Source organism: Macaca thibetana, chromosome 4 (assembly GCF_024542745.1).
Source record: "Macaca thibetana thibetana isolate TM-01 chromosome 4, ASM2454274v1, whole genome shotgun sequence".
NCBI lineage: Eukaryota > Metazoa > Chordata > Mammalia > Primates > Cercopithecidae > Macaca > Macaca thibetana.
The window spans coordinates 25,392,708-25,404,938 of NC_065581.1; the positions used below are offsets into that span (position 1 = coordinate 25,392,708).

At 41.6% G+C, this 12,231-nt stretch overlaps 2 protein-coding genes across 16 annotated transcripts in view; one reads left to right on the forward strand and one right to left on the reverse strand.

Annotated features, from left to right (window-relative positions):
- Positions 1-12,231, reverse strand: part of LOC126952976 (cytidine monophosphate-N-acetylneuraminic acid hydroxylase) — a 352,378-nt gene that overhangs the window by 302,965 nt on the left and 37,182 nt on the right. The window contains exons 1-2 of one of the 5 annotated variants that reach the window (XM_050788210.1): positions 4,489-5,079; positions 1,891-1,997 (exon numbers count right to left, since the gene is read on the reverse strand). The exons of 3 other annotated variants lie outside the window; for them this stretch is intronic. The gene's annotated coding sequence lies outside the window, so the exon portion shown is untranslated. Of the gene's footprint in view, positions 1-1,890; positions 1,998-4,488; positions 5,080-12,231 lie in introns of those variants that run through there. One more of the 5 variants, XM_050788208.1, reaches the window with a different exon arrangement.
- Positions 1-12,231, forward strand: part of CARMIL1 (capping protein regulator and myosin 1 linker 1) — a 343,419-nt gene that overhangs the window by 123,977 nt on the left and 207,211 nt on the right. The window lies entirely within an intron of this gene.

Genomic DNA, 12,231 nt, shown 5'->3' on the forward strand with positions numbered 1-12,231 from the left:
TTCAGTGTCATCATGAAACATATATAAAGCCTCTGTCTATTGTTTGAATGTCTCCTCTCACTGAGAGGTACCATCAGCTCAGACTTGCCTGGACTCATTGAGAGGACCAGGCTAACCAAGCCATCCCTAAGAAATCTTTCTAAATTCCAAGAAGCAAAAGAATTTTTTTTATTATTAAATAGCTAACATACTTAGTTTAGATTTATGATATAGTTCTAGTTTTAGGGTTTTCCTAAATATTGTATGGTACTTTTATCTCCATATGCAACATATTTAGTACATTTATGCTTATTTCACAGGCTCTAATAACATTTATACAGTTTTGAATTATTTTGACGGTTTACATTTGTTTCACCTTTGCTTTTGTAACATTGTTATGTCTCAGCTCTTAATTAATAATGTTGTTCAGGGATGAAATTGCTAATTTTAATATCCCCCTCCGGAAGAAAGGTTTTTTATATATATACACACACACACACACACACACACACACACACACACACAATGTGTATGTATATATACATACACACACAAAATGTATGTGCATATAGATATACATATATAAAATGTGTATATGACATTATGTGTGTATATATATTGGAGTAAAAAGCAAGGATAGTCAGCTCCTATGTTTGCTTATACAAGACAGGAACTCAAGCTCGCTTGCTTGTAAAGTGAAGAAAATTTTGTTCTTAAGCAAGTGTCACAGTCTTCCTGGGACTCAGTTTCTTCATTCTCAAAGAAGGAGTTTGATGAATTCAAGGATCAACTCTAAACTCATTGAATTGCCTTATTAATCTTTTGAGTCATGCAATTCAGTGATATAACTAGGGTTAGCCTGAGTGTTTCAAAGCAAGATTAATGGAAGCTCATTCTCCAGCTGTCGGGTTAGGAGATTATTCACAAATGTTGCCCTGTCATTTGAATCTGGTAGGGTTTGCTGATGAATAAATGAACCCCATTATACTGACAACCATCTCGCTAATCGATCCCAACTAAACCGCCTTATCCTCTTCACCTTCCAATTGTGTAGCCAGCAACTTGCCAGACCTCAGGGACATTGTTGGGACATGTGGAAGGTCTGAGACGGACAGCCGGAAGGACAGACAATGCCACCAACTCTATTCATCAATCCGCATTTCTCAGACCTAGCTCTCAGCCTAATGAATTTGACAACCAAGGATTTGCGTGTAGTTTTTTTTTTTTTTCATTTTCAATTAATTTCCCTTTTTATGCCTTCCTAATTTCTCTTCTTCTTTTCTAAGCTATAGATTTACACTGTGAAATCGACTGTCATTAATCTTTTTCTGCCTTGATTTCCTCAACTGAAAAATGGTTAAACTAATACCAGCCCTTTCATTCATGGTGATCTTGGGAGAAAAAAAAAGAGATACCTGATGTCAGAGAGCGCTTTGAACTTAAGCGGGAGGGCAGTTCAGTTATAATAAGACTCTTCTATCTTTATTTTTATGTGACATTTAAAATGTTAGCATTGAACATGCATCAAGGAAGAAAATCCCATTTTGAATGACAGTGTTAGAATGATGGCCTATAAGATATTGGAATTGCATTCAAAAACCAAGAAAATGTGTTTAAAAACTGTTAAGACCAAGCCAGCTACTATTTCTTTTCAAAGAATATATGTAGGAATAGGAGAATTAGGTGATAACTCTAGGGCATAATAAAAAACAAGAACATGTGCTTTCTGATTTGCCAATCTATTTTGTACTTACTTTATAATTCAATTTTAAGAGGAAAGTATAGTGTATGATTCATGAATTTTTACTGTATAGTAATTTTTTCTTCTTCTAGAGCTGTGTGGTCCATATGATAGCCACTAGCCATAATTGCTATATTAATTTAAATTAAATAAAAAATTTAGTTACTCACACTAGTCACACTTCAAGTGCTTAGTAACGACATCGTGGCTGGTGGCTCCTGTATCCAAATGTGCAGCTACAGAACATTTCCAGAAAGTTCTGTGAGAGAACACTATTCTAGGAGAATGGAGAAAAGGAGAAAGGATATTCCCATTCCCATTGTCCCTTTTCCTCCTTTCCCCAAAGTTGCTTTTTAGAATTTAAATAGAATCTCAGGTTATATATTATAGGTATTATATTTACAATATACATTTGAAATTAAAGCATGAAGGTGGTGGTTGAGCAGGAAAGCACAACTCCAGAAGATCATTTTTTCCCCTAGTGAGGACAAACATAATTTGATAATTTTCAGAATAACACTTGGAAAATTCTGGAACCAGCTCTTTCCTCTCAAGTTGCATTGCTTCCATAAAAAGTTTTTTTTTTTTTTTTTTTTTTTTTTTAACTTTACCTAGGTAACCCAGTACCTAGACCAATCCAGGAGTCACTTAAATTGAATTGCTATGTAATTATTTCATGGGTGTAAACCAAACTGTTACCTTTAGCAAAATAACTAGTTTTCTCTTATATTCCAATTTCACTACATCAGCAAAACCAGTGAGCTCCATCATCAGTGTATATCCAGTCTGACCACCTCTCAGCACTCCTCCTAACCCCTGTGGCTTAACCATCACCATCTCTCTCAAGCTATTGCCGTTGGCCTCTGCCTGGGCTCCCTGCTTCCACTCTCCTTCTGTCACCTACTTTTCAGTCTGCTTGCAACATGGCAGTCAGAGATTGGCCTTCAGGGCAATTATCAGTCAGAACAAAGTGTAGTCAACAGCCTATAAAGCCTCATAGACCTCCCGGCTCCCCTCATCCCCACCTTACCACCCCTCTGACCTCCCCTGCGCTTACTCCCTTCAAGCCAAGGCTTCTTTTTTTTTTCAGTTGCTACAGGCATATTCTTGCCTCAGGGCCTTTGCATTTGCTATTCCCTCTGGCTGGACCATGCTTATCCCAGATAGCCATATGGTTCATTCCCTTACAGCCTTTAGATCTTTTTTTTTTTTTTTTTTTTTTTGAGACGGAGTCTCGCTCTGTCACCCAGGCTGGAGTGCAGTGGCCGGATCTCAGCTCACTGCAAGCTCCGCCTCCTGGGTTTATGCCATTCTCCTGCCTCAGCCTCCTGAGTAGCTGGGACTACAGGCGCCCGCCACCTCGCCCTCGCTCAGCTAGTTTTTTGTATTTTTTAGTAGAGACGGGGTTTCACCGTGTTAGCCAGGATGGTCTCGATCTTCTGACCTCGTGATCCGCCCGTCTCGGCCTCCCAAAGTGCTGGGATTACAGGCTTGAGCCACCGCGCCCGGCCTTAGATCTTTTTCAACCTCACTTCATAATTACATCTCACCAAGCTATTTCAAAATGCCACCCACCTAACCCACGACGCCTCTCCATAACCCCCAGGCATTAAGCGCTCTCTATTCTCTTTTTGTACTACATTTTTCTCCATAGCACTTATCAGCATAGCTATACCATATGTTTTACTAATTTTTCCTGTATAATCTCCTTTGAGTGAAATATAAGCTGCTTGAAGGCAGAGCTTTATGTCTTTTTATCCTTGGTGCCTACCACAAGGTAGGCACTCAGTAATTATTGGTTGAAAGAATTACTCAAATATTTAATGACAGTGTTTGAAAACAAAGAGTGCTAATCTAATTGAAATTCATTTTAGCAAGAGACAGCGAGTCAGGAAGACATCCTCTGGTGTAACCCTGCCTCCCCCACCACTTCTAAGATTACTCTGGTTTCAGGCTCTGCATTCTGCCTGACTCAGCAAGGGGCCTCCATTTCTCTCCTGTTTGCACTTGAGGAGCTACGTAGAAGGGAGTTTGAACCAGGGCTTTAGGGAGTTGTCTGTGGACAGCTTCTGAGAGAGGGAAGTTGGGGCTTCTCGTGTTGGCTGGTCCCTTTGCTGGCAGGCCAGTCCTTTGCCACCATGCCAGCATTCTCAAAGGAGGCAAGAAGGGATCTTATGGGTTTTGGAGCAGGGCCGCTTTGGGTATATGTTTGTTTGGGCGAAGTAGGGACCGTGGGTGAAGGACCCACCTGGAGTTTGCTGTCTTGGGAGGGGAGGTGATGAGCTTTAAAAATAATAGAGGCTGGGCGTGGTGGCTCAGGCCTATAATCCCAGCACTTTGGGAGGCCGAGGTGAGTGGATCACTTGAGGTCGGGGGTTTGAGACTAGCCTGGCCAACATGGTAAAACCCCATCTCTACTAAAAATACAAAAATCAGCCAGGCATGGTGGCGCACACCTGTAGTCCCAGCTACTGAGGAGGCTGATTCACAAGAATCGCTTGAACCCGGGAGGCGGAGGTTGCAGCGAGCTGAGATCGTACCACTGCACTCCAGCCTGGGTGACAGAGTGAGACTTGGTCTCAAAAAAAAAAAAAAAAAAAAAAAAAAAAAAAAAAAAAAAAAAAAAAAATAGAAGTGCAGTGTTCTCTGCTTCATGCTAGGAAGTGGTTAATGCCAAACTGGGGCACCCAGCCTGTTTCTGGCAAAGTGCAGGGGAAGGGAAAGCTTGGAAAGGGATCTGTAGCAGTAAAGACAGAGGAGTCACTTACAGTTTGTTGGTTCCCACCGAGGCATGGCGGAGGAGGCACAGCTGTGCAGAGAGCCCGGGTTGCTAATTTATATATTGAAAGGTGGAGCAGCAGCAGTGTTTATGACTAAACCCGTCAACGTTTCACTTCCTCCCGTTGTTTGAAGACCGGCTTTGGCTTAAAAAACTGCCTGAACTTTCAGTTTCTCTTGAAACTTGGAGATGTTTGTCAAAGTACTGGATGGAGTTATTTTAGTAAATCAATGATGTTTCTATGTTCCCTGAGCGAAACACTAGCTGATCTCATTTACCTGAAGCTTTGAGAAAGAAAATATTCTCTATTTTTAAAAATAGCTTTGCTCTCTTGAGCATGCCCTTTCTGTATGCCCTGGCTTTAGAAGATGGGCTGCCTCATGTTTGAGTTGTTTTATTCATTGCCACTGAAATAATACATGGTGATTTGTATACCTCATATAAGGTCTGCCTCATCAGTACCCTGGCCCACCCTTTACTAATTATTTAGTTTTGTGGATTTAACCCTGTAGTCCTATTGGCACAATCGAGGGCAAAATGAAGATCCAGAAAGTCATCGGATACCTGAAATCCTTTATTAAATTGGATTTTACTTACCCTACATCCATTGTTAGAAATGACATTCCCAGATTGTTAGAGCTGCAGAATTCTGGAACGGGAACCCTATCTTTCTGTAATGAATTTGTGAATGAAGAAGTTCTTTGAACACAGTAGGCAAAAGGCTGGGATGTCAGCACTTGACACTTCTATGCCTTTCCTCTACTAGGCTATCTTTTTATTGTTCTATTTCTTTTCCTTTTGGCAGGTGAGTTGGGAATTAGCTAGCAGATCTGTTTTAAGTGGGTAAACTGCAAACAACAGATTTTTAGGTATTTCCCTTATAGGATATGGCTGTTAAACAGGAAGGATGTGTCAATTATGTGGTAGGCAGCAGAATAAAACAGGCAGAACAGAATTATTATCAGATTCACAGACTGTAGCAACTTTTTGCTTCTAAACTCCTGAATTTTCAGAGATGGAAATAGAGTGAGAAAGATCAGTAAAACTTGTTGCATTCATTCACTTAACAGGTATGTGAGCACCTGCTTTGTGCCAGTAGTGGGCACTGAGAAATAGAGCTTTGAATAGGACAGATGTGGTCCCTGCTCCGAGGCACCTTGTGGTCTAATGGAGCTGGTAGATACTAAATATGTAATCCCACTGTTAATTAAAACTGTGATAAGTATTCCTAAGAAAATGTGCACATATGGTGGAAGTATGTAAAAGGGAGACCTGGTATAGTCTGGACTTTCTTAGGGAAGTCCTTTACCTGAAGGATGAATAGGCATGATCCAGGTGAAGGTAAAGCAAGAGGGGGAAGGGAGAGCACCTAAAGCAGAGGTAGGGCAGGAGCCTTCCTCTTGGGAGAGCAACAGAAGGCCAGTGTGGCTGGGTTGAAGTGAGGCTGGAGGTGGAGGCAGAGGCCAGTGTAGTGGTGCAGAGCCACTGAAGAGCTTAAGCAGAGAAGGGACATAATAATGGTTGGGTTTTTAAAAGATCGTGTTCAGATCCTACACGAGCAGGTGATTTGAGGGGGCAAGAGTGGATCTGTTAGAAGGCTATTACAAGTGGTCCAGGAACAAGATGGTGGTGGCTTAGAATAGTATCATAGTAGTAGAGATGGAGAGAAGTGAATGGATGTAAGAGGTATTTAGGGAGGTAGACTGCATTGAACTTGGAGAATGAGATAGGAAGAGAAGGGGACAATGCTTGGATTTCTGGCTTCAGAAACCATATGGATGACCATCCTTGTTCCTGAGCCAGACCTATTGTGGGAAGAGCAGATTTTGAAAGAAAGATCATGGTTTAGTTGTTGACATGCTGAATTTAAGGGTTGGAGTAACATACAGGTGAAGTTAAATCAATAGATCTGATGATCGAAGGGAGATCTGGGCCATGCATAAAGTTGGGAGTCATCTGGGATGGACTGAAGTCATGAGAGAGAATGAATGGTAGCAGGGAGTGGGGAATGGACATTCGACTAGGAGTAACGAGAGAGACCAGTTGAAAATGTATGGAAATGATAACATCAAGCATGAAGGGTCATGCCCAGTGCTAAGGAGAAATCTGGTTGGAAAATGCATGGATTTAGCAGCCATGAGGTTGGATTTAGCAACCAAGATTGGCACCTCAAGCAGGAGCAATTTCAGTGGAGTTGTGGGGACAGAAGCCAATTTTGAACACTAGATGAATGCATTGGAGGCAGGAATATGAAGACACTGAGTATGGATACCTTTTTTGAGAAGCTGGGCTCAAAGAGTAGAGACAGAGAAGACCTGCAAGAGGTGTGTAGGATCCAGGCATATAGCTCTAGATCTAAACGTCTCTACGTTTCCATATTTAGAGATGGAAGGGAAAGCATATTTAGTTGCTTAAGGTTACTGCGAAGACAGGTGGGATGTAACCCAGAGCCCATGTGAAGGGACGGGCATTTATCTCCAGCATTCAGAAGGAGAGGAAGAGGAGGGGGTGGATACAGCTGCAGGTGCAGGCAGATGTGGATGTTTGGAGTGGGATGGTAAGTGATACGCTTCTGAAAATTTCTGTTTTCTCTGTGAAGTAGGAGGGAAAGTCATCTTCCCAGATGAAGGGAGTGGAATCAGCTTGCTGGGTAAGATCAGTTCTCCAGCTGTGCTTGGCAGCTACCACTGCAAGCATGGAATAGGCCACTAGGTAAGTTCAGCCAAGCTTGAGGTTTTACTCTGTAGGAATAATAAAAGGACAAGCAACACGAAGGCTAAGGACATTAACACATGGAGGAATGGTTTCAGTGGCGTTTCAGTGGAATGAAGATAGGTTAATGCTGATGGAGAATGACCTGGCAGTGTCAGGGGGCAATAAACAGGGTAGTGGGAGTACCTGAATAGGGAACTAGCTATGAGTGCTTCTCCAACTGTAATGCTAATGGGAATCACCTGGGGATTTTAGTAAAATGCAGATTCTGATTCAGCAGGTCTGGGCTGAGGCCTCAGATTCTGCATTTCTGACAAGTTCCTGTCATGCCAGCCTCTCCCGCCCGTGGATCACACTTTGAGGAGTAATTAAAGGGTTGTGAAGGCCAGGTGTAGTTGTGCATGCCTGTAATCCAAACACTTTGTGAGGCTTAGGTGAGAGGATCACTTGAACTGAGGAGTTTGAGACCAGCCTGGGCAACGTAGACGTCATCTCTACAAAAATTTTAAAAATTACCTGGGTGTGGTGGCTCGTGCCTGTAGTAGCTACTTGAAAAGCTGAGGCAGGAGGATCACCTGAGCCTGGGAGGTCGAGGCTGCAGTGAGCCGCGATTGCACCACAGTGCAGCCTGGGTGAAAGGGTAAGATCCCACTGTCTCTTTAAAAAAAAAAAAAAAAAAGATTTCGGGCAGAGACTGGGATGCCTGAATTATAAATCCTTTGAAATGGCATAATCTCAAGCGATAACTCACATGGCCCAGGGTATGACAGAGTGAACAAGAAGGCCTAAGAATTAAAAGGCTTCCTGATCATCATCTTTAGGGATTAATGATGACTTGCACTGATTATCGCCAACACTTTTCTAAGCACCTTGCGTGTATTACCTTCTTTAATCCTTATGACAGCCTCCAATGAGGTATATTGTGATCCCATATTCTACACATGAGGAAAGTAAGGCACACAGAGGTCTTTCTCAAAATCATGCCTGCTTGTACGTAGTGGGGCCAGAATTCAAACTGGGGTGGTACAGTTTCAAAGCCTAGTGCTCTGTGTGATTGGATGCCGTATTGTCCTCAGATGAGAGAAGTTGGGGCTGTATAGAAAGTGTGAGGTGGGAGGATCATTTGATCCTAGGAGTTGAGACCAGTCTGGGCAATATAGTGAGACCCTGTCTCTACATAAAATAGAAAAAGAAAAAAAAAAAAAGGATTGTGAGCCAGATATTAGCATCACCTGTGAATGAAGTTCAGCATGTCTAGGAGAGTGCTAGGCCCAGTACTACTAGGCTTTTTACATGTTATCCCATTTAATCCCCACAACTGTCCAACAGAGTCTATTTCATACCCATTCTACAGGTAAGAAAAATAAAATTTAGCAGGTTAGGTAGTTGATAAATGGAGGAGTTGATAATTTGATCTAAATTGGTCTGGATTAAAAGCCCATTCTTCCTTTATACCGAAGTTTATCCCATCACCATATAGAAATGGAAAGTCTCTTCTAATTCTTAAATAGGTTATAGTTACCATGGGAGTAATCTCCCCCTTGCACTGACTCAAGCCACATACTGAAGATGATGTGTTATGAACAAGATGGAGACCAGGCTTCTGGGCTCGGCTCTGTTTCTAACTAGTAAATTTGCACACTATCTCTGTAGGTCTCATACCTTTGTCCCTGTAGATCATTATCAGAGCTATATTTTATAAGTTTAAGGACAATTATTACGGCTCTTTTTATATTAGTATCTACTGTATGCTCAGCGCTTGATAGGTTATCTCTAGTACTTACACTAGGATACAGATTGTCACCAATTTAGAAGTGAAAAAGCTGAGGCCTGGAGATTGCAAGCAACATGCCTAATACCTCTCAGTCCACAAAATGGCAAAGCTGAGATTTCTCCCGAAGTGTGTCTGACTCTAAAGCTCATGTTCTTTCCATCTTACCAGCTGCCTCATCCTTTTCTATAGCTTCATGGTGGATCCTGCTTACAGGTGCATATGGTACCATATGCTGGTATTTATCAAACTTTCAAAACCTGAATCCAGAGTGAGGCATGCATTTTATATTGATTTCGAGAAGTGTGCACACACACATTTGCATGTGAGTACCATGTACATACTGACATCACTCAAACAAGTTTTATGAAATAATGCTTTTGTTTTCTGCTTGCTGTGCCTTGGCTTTCTTTTCCTTTTCACTTCAGTTTAGTCAGTTTGCATTAATATGCTCGTTAAACTCTAATGAGTTGATTTAACCATCCACCGATGGGTTGTAGCCCTCAGTTTGAAAAGCACTGCTGCAAATTATATGCCTACCTTAATTTCTTGATATGATTACCCCAAATCTTCCATTCTCCTTCTCTCCTTATTTTTTAATCTCTGAATTTAATGAAGACTATCTCTCTGATTATATATGTAATGGTGTTAAATCTAAATCAACCCTCCCGCCGCCATATGGCAACGACCTTTCTACCAAGTGGGAAACTATTTTATTACTTTGTTCTGAGAGAAGGAAAGAAAATATGTATTTTTTTCATTTGATGAAAATGCTAATATAACAAAGGAGGGAGAAAGAAGTGACATTTGTGTTTCCTTGGCTTGAGAAGATGAGAATGTAAGGCCAGGAAACACAGACAAGTTGAAACGTAGGCTGGGGAGGGACTGCGGCAATAGACTTACAGTAAAGGAAAAGTGAAACTGATTTCTTATTCCAACTCTGCCATTTAGCATTTATTGGACTCCTTCGTGTGCCAGGTACTTGTATTTTGCATATATTCTCTCAGGTGAGGAGACAGAGGTATGGAAGGCCAAGTTACCTGCCCAAGATTGCATGGCTGGTAGTGAGTGGTCTAGCAGGAATTCAGACCCAGACTTCTGGAGCCAGTGCTCACTGTCACTAGGCCATAGCTGCCACTTGTCTCCACTTTCGAATAATTCCATGTGGTCTTTATTGGGTGCCAGGCCCAGGACAGGGGACTTTTGCCCCCTAGGTTTTGAATCTTGGGAGGGATCATGCTAGAGAGTGAAAGATTGGAGTCAATTCGTTCCACAAGGGCAGCCAGAGGAACTCCTTATTAGTCCCTGCTTCTCCCATCTTTAGAGTTCATTTGCTTTCTGTCTCTATTGAGTTCTGGTTGTTCTTTTGATTACAAGAACTACTCCATTTCCTTTAAGTAAATTTATTTATTCTTAAAATTCTGTTGCTTGAAACTAAGAATGAGCCCTAATAGGCACAGAGGAATAATTTAACTCTTCCTGTTTCCTCATCTGTAAAATAAAGGAAAAGGGCACACATATTCCCTGACCCCTCTTAACTCTCTCATCTTTAGCTAGAATTGGGTTCTAGTGATTCTCAAATGGACGTGTTCTAAAAGAGGCTGGCTGGCCCTGTGTTGGAGAAGCAGAAGTTTTAGCAATTAATTAGGTTAATATGAACTTTATAGTTATATTTTTTCTGCATTCCCTGAATAACTGTGACTCTATTATTTGTGAATTTATTTAAAACATAAAAATGACAGTGATGACTAGATGAGGTCTCTTAGCGCACATGCCCTATGCAGACCTGTGAGTCCCCTGCTCTCTGCTCACTCAATAGTTGAAGGCCTGGGTAGGAATTCTGCCACATGTGAGTTCTTAGCATAAAATCCTTATGGACCCTGTGGGCCTGGAGCTGGGTATTTCATTCATCTTCACACTTGTTCTCATGCTAAGAATTATCATCCTGCCACCACTTAAAGATGCCCATTCATGTTTGTGTGTCACTGCTAAAGTGCTGTCATTAAAGAAGATGTGTCATTACTCTGACTTTAAAACACATTGTTCTAACAGAATCACTATGGGAGATTCCAGACTTCTGTATCAGCTGGTGCTTTGAAAAGAGGATCTGATCTGTACTGGCCCCTGTGTTCACCTGTGGGGGAACATTAGACATGTTTGTTTCTTTTATGCTTTGATAACACCTTACAACTTGCAATAGTGGGACTTTGGAAAGACTGAAGTGATTGTGTCTGGCATGCTGTATGTAAACATTCCATTTCTACATAATGTGAAAAGGAATGAATTAGGTGAAAAGAAATGGATTTGCACAGGTGTTAGAGTACATAGATTTCCTCCGGAACTAGACATCAGAATAGAAAACCGAACTCAGTGACTTCTTGCCCTGCTATTGAAGGAGCACCTGTTGGTCCAGGGAGCAGAGACCTAAGGGGGAATTAATTTCTCTCAGCAAATATTTACTGGGGGCTTGTCATTCCTAGAAGTCCACCCAAAAAGAGTGGGGCTAGAGGAGAATCCCAGAGAGGGTGTAAGTCATGGGCTCAAGTGTAGGGAGGTGACTTCGAGACCTGTTTCAACCAAACCTCTTATTTTAAATTTGGGTGAAGTAAGGTCTACAGAGATTGTAACTTGTTCATGGTTAGGCCACTTGGCTAACTTGAGGCCAGACTCAGGCTAAATCTCAATAACTCTCTTCTTGGTTTAATACCATTATGGACATAAAATTTTATTATGATATTAAAATATAAATAACAATAACAGACACCATGTAGCACTTCTTATGTGCCAGCACTCTTCTGAGCACTTTAGGTATATTAACTCATTTAACCCTCATCATTCCATGAAGTGGAAATATTTCTCTCATTTTTAGAGAAGAGGGCCTGTTGCAGTGGCTTGATGGCCGATGCCTATAGTCCCAGTCCTTTGGGAGGCCGAGCTGGGAGGATTGCTTGAGGCTATGAGTTTGGGACCAGCCTGGGAAACATAGCAATACCCCATCTCTGTAAAAAATTAAAAATTAGCTGGGCATGATGCCACATGCTTGTAGTCCCAGCTACTCAGGAGCCTGAGGCCAGAGGATTATTTAAGCCCAGGAAGTTGAGGCTGCAGTGAGCTATGATCATTCCATTGCACTGTAGGTGACAGAGTGAGACCCTGTATCTTAAAGAAAAAAGGAGGAAATTGAGGCACAGAAAAGGTTTAGTAATTTGCTCTGAGCCATGTATATATTAAATATACATGGCTTGGTTT